The sequence below is a fragment of the Pseudophryne corroboree genome, chromosome 1, assembly GCF_028390025.1.
Source record: "Pseudophryne corroboree isolate aPseCor3 chromosome 1, aPseCor3.hap2, whole genome shotgun sequence".
In the NCBI taxonomy this organism is placed as follows: Eukaryota; Metazoa; Chordata; class Amphibia; order Anura; family Myobatrachidae; genus Pseudophryne; species Pseudophryne corroboree.
The window spans coordinates 627771196-627782343 of NC_086444.1; positions in this window are offsets into that span (position 1 = coordinate 627771196).

The window sequence follows — 11148 nt, forward strand, 5'->3', positions numbered from 1 at the left end:
CCAGCGGCGCAGTCCGTCTCCGGAGACGGCATCCCGGATCGCGATTTCGTCGGGTCCCGTCTGGGGGACCCTCTTGCCTCCTCCCTATCGTGCGGCCACGCGATCCCGGAGAGCAGCGGTGGTGTGTGTGCATGCATAAGAAGACTGGAGCGCTTCCGCTGTAAGTAACCGGCAACCAGGGCGCGGGAGTATACAGCACCACTGGGGGAGGTGAGGGAGCCGCAGCAGCACGATGTCAGTATGACATATAGCACCAAGTGCCTATGCTGTGGCCCTTGAAGTCTTCTTTCTTCTCAGAAAAGCTCTTTTCAGGGCTGCGTCACCAACTTACAAACTGAGCTCCAGTGCCTGGAGGCGGGGATATAGAGGAGGCGGTGCAAGGCATCCTGGGAACAATCAAAGCTTTAGCCTGTTGGTGCCTCAGATCAAGATCCAACTCTACACCCCGATGTTATTCCCTGTGGAATACCAGTGTACCCCGCAGCAGAAATACAAATATAAAAAACTCACATCCATCAGAATATCAAAACAAAACGCCACACATTCCCCCGCCCCCCCATATGCCCCAACCTACATACCAAACAAATACACAAAATAAAATAAAGACATCCAAAGCAGAAACATAATTATTTGGACCTTTTTAACACAAGGCCTCAAAATCTGTTATCTTTGCTAATTTGAGTGACAGAAAACTGCCTATTTATAGAGAGCAATAAAGATAAATGAGTGAACTACCAACCTCTCAGGGAAGGAGTGTTGTTTAAAGGCAAATAGTTTATTTTATGCCCAAAATTGTATGGTTCCAAATTATTGTTCGAGTCCAAATACTCTTAATATCAATGTACATAATCAAATTTAGAAATTACCCAGCCATAAGATTATATATGAAAACTCATATAAATACTAGCTAATGTGATCAAGTGGGGTTGTTGTTGTTTTTTTTTGGGGGGGTGGGGGAGGAGCTTTTTTATTTTTGCATTACAAACTTTAATTTTGACTGGTTAATAATACCCCTTTCAGACTGACAAAAATTTCCCGGGTTATTGCACATGAACGCGCATCAACCCGGGAAATTGCTCAGTGTGAAAGGGTACAGGAACAATATCCCGGGACGAGCGTCCCGGTATTTCATCCCAGGTCTCGACCAGGGTTGAATCCGGGATTGTCCCGAGATGCGGTGCAGTGTGAACGGGTATGCCGGGTCAAGGCGACCCGTCACCCATTCTCTGCATAGGAGGAGGCGGTGCTTGGAGATGATTATCTCCAAGCACAGCCTCCGGTAGCGCCAGCGGTGACGTCACCAACCCGGCAATATGCCGGGTCGGGCCGCAAGTCTGAAGGGGTCTCAAGCCGGGTCGCACCTGGGAAGCACCCGTGTACAAATTCCCGGGTGCGACCCGGCTCTTTAAGTCTGAAAGGGGTATAAGTGTTCAGAGAAATAGTTTTATGGATGCTTTCTCTGCCCTGCCTAGATGCCCCCTCCCCTCTCAAACACACACCAACACATTCCCATCTGATTCAAATCTAATGTCATGTAATTCAATGTTCTCAAGACAGCTGAGATACATTGAGAGCACAAACATTTATCACATGAACATTTTGGTTAAATAAGGAACCATCAGTATAAATAAAAACAAGCACAAAGAGGAATTTCTTATTAGAGCAGTAGTTTTTTGCTATCCAAGATATAAAATAAGCTGCAATGCCATTGTGTCAAGTTTTTTGCTGTATTTTTGATTTTTATTTGTAGTAAGATCATTTGTAAAACCATCACGTAAAACCAAAACGCTTCTTAAAATAGGATTTTAATACCTACCGGTAAATCCTTTTCTCTTAGTCCGTAGAGGATGCTGGGGACTCCAAAAGGACCATGGGTATAGACGGGATCCGCAGGAGACATGGGCACACTATAAGACTTTGAATGGGTGTGAACTGGCTCCTCCCTCTATGCCCCTCCTCCAGACCTCAGTTAGAAAACTGTGCCCAGGGAAACGGACATTTCGAGGAAAGAATTTATTGTTTAAACACGGTGAGTGTCCTACCAGCTCACACCTCGAACATGCCGCAGAACGTGGCACACAATAGAACACCAGCTGACAGCATGGAAAAAAATAAGATTTTAAACCTACCGGTAAATCTTTTTCTCCTAGTCCGTAGAGGATGCTGGGGACTCCGTAAGGACCATGGGGTATAGACGGGCTCCGCAGGAGACATGGGCACCTAAAAGAACATTCTAGTATGGTGTGTACTGGCTCCTCCCTCCATGCCCCTCCTCCAGACCTCAGCTAGAGAACTGTGCCCAGAGGAGATGGACAATACGAGGAAAGGATTTTGTTACTCTAAGGGCAAGATTCATACCAGCCCACACCAATCATACCATATAACCTGGAATACACCTAACCAGTTAACAGTATGAACAAACAACAGTATCGGTCCAAGACCGATTCTAACTGTAACATAACCCTTATGTAAGCAATAACTATATACAAGTCTTGCAGATTTTCCGCACTGGGACGGGCGCCCAGCATCCTCTATGGACTAGGAGAAAAAGATTTACCGGTAGGTTTAAAATCTTATTTTCTCTTACGTCCTAGAGGTTGCTGGGGACTCCGTAAGGACCATGGGTTTTATACCAAAGCTCCCAATCGGGTGGGAGAGTGCGGATGACTCTGCAGTACCGACTGAGCAAATGCTAGGTCCTCATCAGCCAGGGTATCAAACTTGTAGAATTTAGCAAAAGTGTTTGACCCCGACCAAGTTGCTGCTCGGCAAAGCTGTAATGCCGAGACGCCCCGGGCAGCCGCCCAAGAAGAGCCCACCTTCCTAGTGGAATGGGCCTTTACTGAATGCGGTAACGGCAATCCAGCCGTAACATAAGCCTGCTGAATCGTGTTACAGATCCAGCGAGCAATAGTCTGCTTCGAAGCAGGCGCGCCAATCTTGTTGGCAGCATACAGGACAAACAATGCATCTGTTTTCCTAATTCTAGCTCTCCTGGCTACATTCATTTTTAAGGGCCTGACTACATCCAGGGACATGGAATCCTCCAAGTCACTCGTAGCCACAGGCACCACTATAGGTTGGTTCATATGAAATGAAGACACCACCTTGGGTAAAAATTGAGGACGAGTCCTCAATTCCGCTCTATCCACATGAAAAAATCAAGTTAGGGCTCTTGTAAGACAAGGCCGCCAATTCTGACACACGTCTCGCAGATGCCAAGGCTAACAACATGACCACCTTCCAGGTGAGAAATATTAACTCCACCGTTTTAAGGGGTTCAAACCAGTGTGATTTAAGGAACTGCAACACCACGTTCAGGTCCCATGGTGCCACTGGGGGCACAAAAGGAGGCTGGATGTGCAGTACTCCTTTTACAAAAGTCTGGACTTCTGGAAGAAAAGCCAATTCCTTCTGAAAGAATATGGACAAAGCCGAAATCTGTACTTAAACAGAGCCTAACTTTAGGCCCATATCCACTCCTGTCTGTAGGAAGTGGAGAAAACGACCCAGATGGAAATCTTCCGTAGGAGCATTCTTGGTTTCACACCAAGAGACATATTTCCGCCAGATACGGTGATAATGTTTTGACGTCACCTCCTTCCTAGCCTTTATTAGAGTAGGTATGACCTCCTCCGGAATACCCTTCTCCGCTAGGATCCGGCGTTCAACCGCCATGCCGTCAAACGTAACCGCGGTAAGTCTTGGAACAGACAGGGCCCCTGCTGTAACAGGTCCTCTCTTAGAGGAAGAGGCCAAGGATCTTCTGTGAGCATCTCCTGAAGATCTGAGTACCAGGCCCTTCGAGGCCAGTCTGGAACAATGAGTATTGTCTGTACTCTTTTTCGTCTTATGATCCTCAACACTTTTGTGATGAGAGGAAGCGGAGGAAACACATAGACCGTCTGGAACACCCATGGCGTTACCAGAGCGTCTACTGCTATTGCCTGAGGGTCCCGGGACCTGGCACAATACCTCCAAAGCTTCTTCTTGAGGCGTGACGCCATCATGTCTATTTGAGGAACTCCCCAGAGACCCGTTATCTCTGCAAAGACTTCTTGATGAAGTCCCCACTCTCCTGGATGGAGATCGTGTCTGCTGAGGAAGTCTGCTTCCCAGTTGTCCACTCCTGGAATGAAGACAGCTGACAGAGCGCTTACGTGATTTTCCGCCCAGCGAAGAATCCTGGTGGCTTCCGCCATCGCGACTCTGCTTCTTGTCCCGCCTTGGCGGTTCACATGAGCTACTGCTGTGACATTGTCTGATTGAATCAGAACCGGTAGGTTGCGAAGAAGATTCTCCGCTTGTCGAAGGCCGTTGTATATGGCCCTTAGCTCCAACACGTTGATGTGTAGACAGGACTCATGGTCTGACCATAGTCCCTGAAAATTTCTTCCTTGGGTTACTGCTCCCCATCCTCGGAGGCTCGCGTCCGTGGTTACCAGGATCCAGTCCTGAATGCCGAATCTGCGACCCTCTCGAAGGTGAGCACTTTGTAGCCACCATAGAAGAGACACCCTGGCCCTGGGGGACAGTGTTATTTTTTGATGTAATTGTAGATGGGACCCGGACCATTTGTCCAGAAGATCCCATTGAAACGTCCTTGCATGGAACCTGCCGAAGGGAATGGCCTCGTAAGTTGCCACCATTTTCCCCAGAACCCGAGTGCATTGATGAGCTGACACTCTTTTCGGCTTTAGTAGTTCTCGGACCATGTTCTGGAGGTCCTGGACTTTTTCAGACGGGAGGAAAACTTTCTTTTGTTCCGTGTCCAGTATCATGCCTAGGAACGGTAGTCGAGTTGTCGGAACCAACTGTGACTTTGGTAGATTGAGAATCCACCCATGTTGTTGAAGCACTCTCTGAGAGAGTGACACGTTCTGCAGTAATTGCTCTCTTGATCTCGCTTTTATCAGGAGATCGTCCAAGTATGGGATAATTGTGACTCCTCGCTTGCGCAGGATCACCATCATTTCCGCCATTATCTTAGTGAAAATCCTCGGGGCCGTGGACAGCCCAAACGGCAACGTCTGAAACTGATAATGACAATCCTGTACCACGAATCTCAGGTACTCCTGATGAGAGGGATATATGGGGACATGAAGGTAAGCATCCTTTATGTCCAGTGACACCATAAAATCCCCCCCTTCCAGGCAGGCTATCACCGCTCGGACCGATTCCATCTTGAATTTGAATCTTTTCAGGTACAGGTTCAGGGATTTTAGATTTAAAATGGGCCTTACCGAACCATCCGGCTTCGGAACCACAAAATAAGAATTTACTCACCGGTAATTCTATTTCTCGTAGTCCGTAGTGGATGCTGGGAACTCCGTAAGGACCATGGGGAATAGATGGCTCCGAAGGAGGCTGGGCACTCTAGAAAGATTTATGACTACCTGGTGTGCACTGGCTCCTCCCACTATGACCCTCCTCCAAGCCTCAGTTAGGACACTGTGCCCGGACGAGCTGACATAATAAGGAAGGATTTTGAATCCCGGGTAAGACTCATACCAGCCACACCAATCACACCGTACAACTCATGATACTATATCCAGTTTGACAGTATGAAAACAACTGAGCCTCTCAACAGATGGCTCAACAATAACCCTTTAGTTAGCAATAACTATTTACAAGTATTGCAGACAATCCGCACTTGGGATGGGCGCCCAGCATCCACTACGGACTACGAGAAATAGAATTACCGGTGAGTAAATTCTTATTTTCTCTGACGTCCTAGTGGATGCTGGGAACTCCGTAAGGACCATGGGGATTATACCAAAGCTCCCAAACGGGCGGGAGAGTGCGGATGACTCTGCAGCACCGAATGAGAGAACTCCAGGTCCTCCTCAGCCAGGGTATCAAATTTGTAGAATTTTGCAAACGTGTTTGCCCCTGACCAAGTAGCTGCTCGGCAAAGTTGTAAAGCCGAGACCCCTCGGGCAGCCGCCCAAGATGAGCCCACCTTCCTTGTGGAATGGGCATTTACAGATTTTGGCTGTGGCAGGCCTGCCACAGAATGTGCAAGCTGAATTGTACTACAAATCCAGCGAGCAATAGTCTGCTTAGAAGCAGGAGCACCCAGCTTGTTGGGTGCATACAGGATAAACAGCAAGTCAGATTTTCTGACTCCAGCCGTCCTGGAAACATATTTTCAGGGCCCTGACAACGTCTAGCAACTTGGAGTCCTCCAAATCCCTAGTAGCCGCAGGCACCACAATAGGCTGGTTCAGGTGAAACGCTGACACCACCTTAGGGAGAAACTGGGGACGAGTCCTCAATTCTGCCCTATCCATATGGAAAATCAGATAAGGGCTTTTACATGATAAAGCCGCCAATTCTGACACTCGCCTGGCTGAAGCCAAGGCCAATAACATGACCACTTTCCACGTGAGATATTTTAGATCCACGGTTTTTAGTGGCTCAAACCAATGTGATTTTAAGAAACTCAACACCACGTTGAGATCCCAAGGTGCCACAGGAGGCACAAACGGAGGCTGAATATGCAGCACTCCTTTCACAAATGTCTGAACTTCAGGTACTGAAGCTAGTTCTTTTTGAAAGAAAATCGACAGAGCCGAGATCTGTACTTTAATGGAGCCTAGTTTTAGGCCCATATTCACTCCTGCTTGCAGGAAATGCAGAAATCGACCTAGTTGAAATTAGAGATGAGCGCCGGAAATTTTTCGGGTTTTGTGTTTTGGTTTTGGGTTCGGTTCCGCGGCCGTGTTTTGGGTTCGACCGCGTTTTGGCAAAACCTCACCGAATTTTTTTTGTCGGATTCGGGTGTGTTTTGGATTCGGGTGTTTTTTTAAAAAAAACCCTAAAAAACAGCTTAAATCATTGAATTTGGGGGTAATTTTGATCCCAAAGTATTATTAACCTCAAAAAACATAATTTACACTCATTTTCAGCCTATTCTGAACACATCACACCTCACAATATTATTTTTAGTCCTAAAATTTGCACCGAGGTCGCTGTGTGAGTAAGATAAGCGACCCTAGTGGCCGACACAAACACCGGGCCCATCTAGGAGTGGCACTGCAGTGTCACGCAGGATGGCCCTTCCAAAAAACCCTCCCCAAACAGCACATGACGCAAAGAAAAAAAGAGGCGCAATGAGGTAGCTGACTGTGTGAGTAAGATTAGCGACCCTAGTGGCCGACACAAACACCGGGCACATCTAGGAGTGGCACTGCAGTGTCACGCAGGATGTCCCTTCCAAAAAACCCTCCCCAAACAGCACATGACGCAAAGAAAAAAAGAGGCGCAATGAGGTAGCTGTGTGAGTAAGATTAGCGACCCTAGTGGCCGACACAAACACCGGGCCCATCTAGGAGTGGCACTGCAGTGTCACGCAGGATGTCCCTTCCAAAAAACCCTCCCCAATCAGCACATGATGCAAAGAAAAAGAAAAGAAAAAAGAGGTGCAAGATGGAATTATCCTTGGGCCCTCCCACCCACCCTTATGTTGTATAAACAAAACAGGACATGCACACTTTAACCAACCCATCATTTCAGTGACAGGGTCTGCCACACGACTGTGACTGATATGACGGGTTGGTTTGGACCCCCCCCAAAAAAGAAGCAATTAATCTCTCCTTGCACAAACTGGCTCTACAGAGGCAAGATGTCCACCTCATCTTCACCCTCCGATATATCACCGTGTACATCCCGCTCCTCACAGATTATCAATTCGTCCCCACTGGAATCCACCATCTCAGCTCCCTGTGTACTTTGTGGAGGCAATTGCTGCTGGTCAATGTCTCCGCGGAGGAATTGATTATAATTCATTTTAATGAACATCATCTTCTCCACATTTTCTGGATGTAACCTCGTACGCCGATTGCTGACAAGGTGAGCGGCGGCACTAAACACTCTTTCGGAGTACACACTTGTGGGAGGGCAACTTAGGTAGAATAAAGCCAGTTTGTGCAAGGGCCTCCAAATTGCCTCTTTTTCCTGCCAGTATAAGTACGGACTGTCTGACGTGCCTACTTGGATGCGGTCACTCATATAATCCTCCACCATTCTTTCAATGGGGGGAGAATCATATGCAGTGACAGTAGACGACATGTCCGTAATCGTTGTCAGGTCCTTCAGTCCGGACCAGATGTCAGCATCAGCAGTCGCTCCAGACTGCCCTGCATCACCGCCAGCGGGTGGGCTCGGAATTCTGAGCCTTTTCCTCGCACCCCCAGTTGCGGGAGAATGTGAAGGAGGAGATGTTGACAGGTCGCGTTCCGCTTGACTTGACAATTTTGTCACCAGCAGGTCTTTCAACCCCAGCAGACCTGTGTCTGCCGGAAAGAGAGATCCAAGGTAGGCTTTAAATCTAGGATCGAGCACGGTGGCCAAAATGTAGTGCTCTGATTTCAACAGATTGACCACCCGTGAATCCTTGTTAAGCGAATTAAGGGCTGCATCCACAAGTCCCACATGCCTAGCGGAATCGCTCCGTGTTAGCTCCTTCTTCAATGCCTCCAGCTTCTTCTGCAAAAGCCTGATGAGGGGAATGACCTGACTCAGGCTGGCAGTGTCTGAACTGACTTCACGTGTGGCAAGTTCAAAGGGCATCAGAACCTTGCACAACGTTGAAATCATTCTCCACTGCACTTGAGACAGGTGCATTCCATCTCCTATATCGTGCTCAATTGTATAGGCTTGAATGGCCTTTTGCTGCTCCTCCAACCTCTGAAGCATATAGAGGGTTGAATTCCACCTCGTTACCACTTCTTGCTTCAGATGATGGCAGGGCAGGTTCAGTAGTTTTTGGTGGTGCTCCAGTCTTCTGTACGTGGTGCCTGTACGCCGAAAGTGTCCCGCAATTTTTCTGGCCACCGACAGCATCTCTTGCACGCCCCTGTCGTTTTTTAAAAAATTCTGCACCACCAAATTCAAGGTATGTGCAAAACATGGGACGTGCTGGAATTTGCCCATATTTAATGCACACACAATATTGCTGGCGTTGTCCGATGCCACAAATCCACAGGAGAGTCCAATTGGGGTAAGCCATTCCGCGATGATCTTCCTCAGTTGCCGTAAGAGGTTTTCAGCTGTGTGCGTATTCTGGAAAGCGGTGATACAAAGCGTAGCCTGCCTAGGAAAGAGTTGGCGTTTGCGAGATGCTGCTACTGGTGCCGCCGCTGCTGTTCTTGCGGCGGGAGTCCATACATCTACCCAGTGAGCTGTCACAGTCATATAGTCCTGACCCTGCCCTGCTCCACTTGTCCACATGTCCGTGGTTAAGTGGACATTGGGTACAACTGCATTTTTTAGGACACTGGTGAGTCTTTTTCTGACGTCCGTGTACATTCTCGGTATCGCCTGCCTAGAGAAGTGGAACCTAGATGGTATTTGGTAACGGGGGCACACTGCCTCAATAAATTGTCTAGTTCCCTGTGAACTAACGGCGGATACCGGACGCACGTCTAACACCAACATAGTTGTCAAGGACTCAGTTATCCGCTTTGCAGTAGGATGACTGCTGTGATATTTCATCTTCCTCGCAAAGGACTGTTGAACAGTCAATTGCTTACTGGAAGTAGTACAAGTGGGCTTACGACTTCCCCTCTGGGATGACCATCGACTCCCAGCGGCAACAACAGCAGCGCCAGCAGCAGTAGGCGTTACACGCAAGGATGCATCGGAGGAATCCCAGGCAGGAAAGGACTCGTCAGACTTGCCAGTGACATGGCCTGCAGGACTATTGGCATTCCTGGGGAAGGAGGAAATTGACACTGAGGGAGTTGGTGGGGTGGTTTGCGTGAGCTTGGTTACAAGAGGAAGGGATTTACTGGTCAGTGGACTGCTTCCGCTGTCACCCAAAGTTTTTGAACTTGTCACTGACTTATTATGAATGCGCTGCAGGTGACGTATAAGGGAGGATGTTCCGAGGTGGTTAACGTCCTTACCCCTACTTATTACAGCTTGACAAAGGGAACACACGGCTTGACACCTGTTGTCCGCATTTCTGGTGAAATACCTCCACACCGAAGAGCTGATTTTTTTGGTATTTTCACCTGGCATGTCAACGGCCATATTCCTCCCACGGACAACAGGTGTCTCCCCGGGTGCCTGACTTAAACAAACCACCTCACCATCAGAATCCTCCTGGTCAATTTCCTCCCCAGCGCCAGCAACACCCATATCCTCCTCATCCTGGTGTACTTCAACACTGACATCTTCAATCTGACTATCAGGAACTGGACTGCGGGTGCTCCTTCCAGCACTTGCAGGGGGCATGCAAATAGTGGAAGGCGCATGCTCTTCACGTCCAGTGTTGGGAAGGTCAGGCATCGCAAACGACACAATTGGACTCTCCTTGTGGATTTGGGATTTCAAAGAACGCACAGTTCTTTGCGGTGCTTTTGCCAGCTTGAGTCTTTTCAGTTTTCTAGCGAGAGGCTGAGTGCTTCCATCCTCATGTGAAGCTGAACCACTAGCCATGAACATAGGCCAGGGCCTCAGCCGTTCCTTGCCACTCCGTGTGGTAAATGGCATATTGGCAAGTTTACGCTTCTCCTCCGACAATTTTATTTTAGGTTTTGGAGTCCTTTTTTTTCTGATATTTGGTGTTTTGGATTTGACATGCTCTGTACTATGACATTGGGCATCGGCCTTGGCAGACGAAGTTGCTGGCATTTCATCGTCTCGGCCATGACTAGTGGCAGCAGCTTCAGCACGAGGTGGAAGTGGATCTTGATCTTTCCCTAATTTTGGAACCTCAACTTTTTTGTTCTCCATATTTTATAGGCAGAACTAAAAGGCACCTCAGGTAAACAATGGAGATGGATGGATTGGATACTAGTATACAATTATGGACGGACTGCCACGGTTAGGTGGTATAAAAAAACCACGGTTAGGTGGTATATATTATAATAATAATACAATTATGGATGGACGGACTGCCTGCCGACTGCCGACACAGAGGTAGCCACAGCCGTGAACTACCGCACTGTACACTGGTTGATAAAGAGATAGTAGTATACTCGTAACAACTAGTATGACACTATGACGACGGTATAAAGAATGAAAAAAAAACCACGGTTAGGTGGTATATATTATAATAATAATACAATTATGGATGGACGGACTGCCTGCCGACTGCCGACACAGAGGTAGCCACAGCCGTGAACTACCGCACTGTAC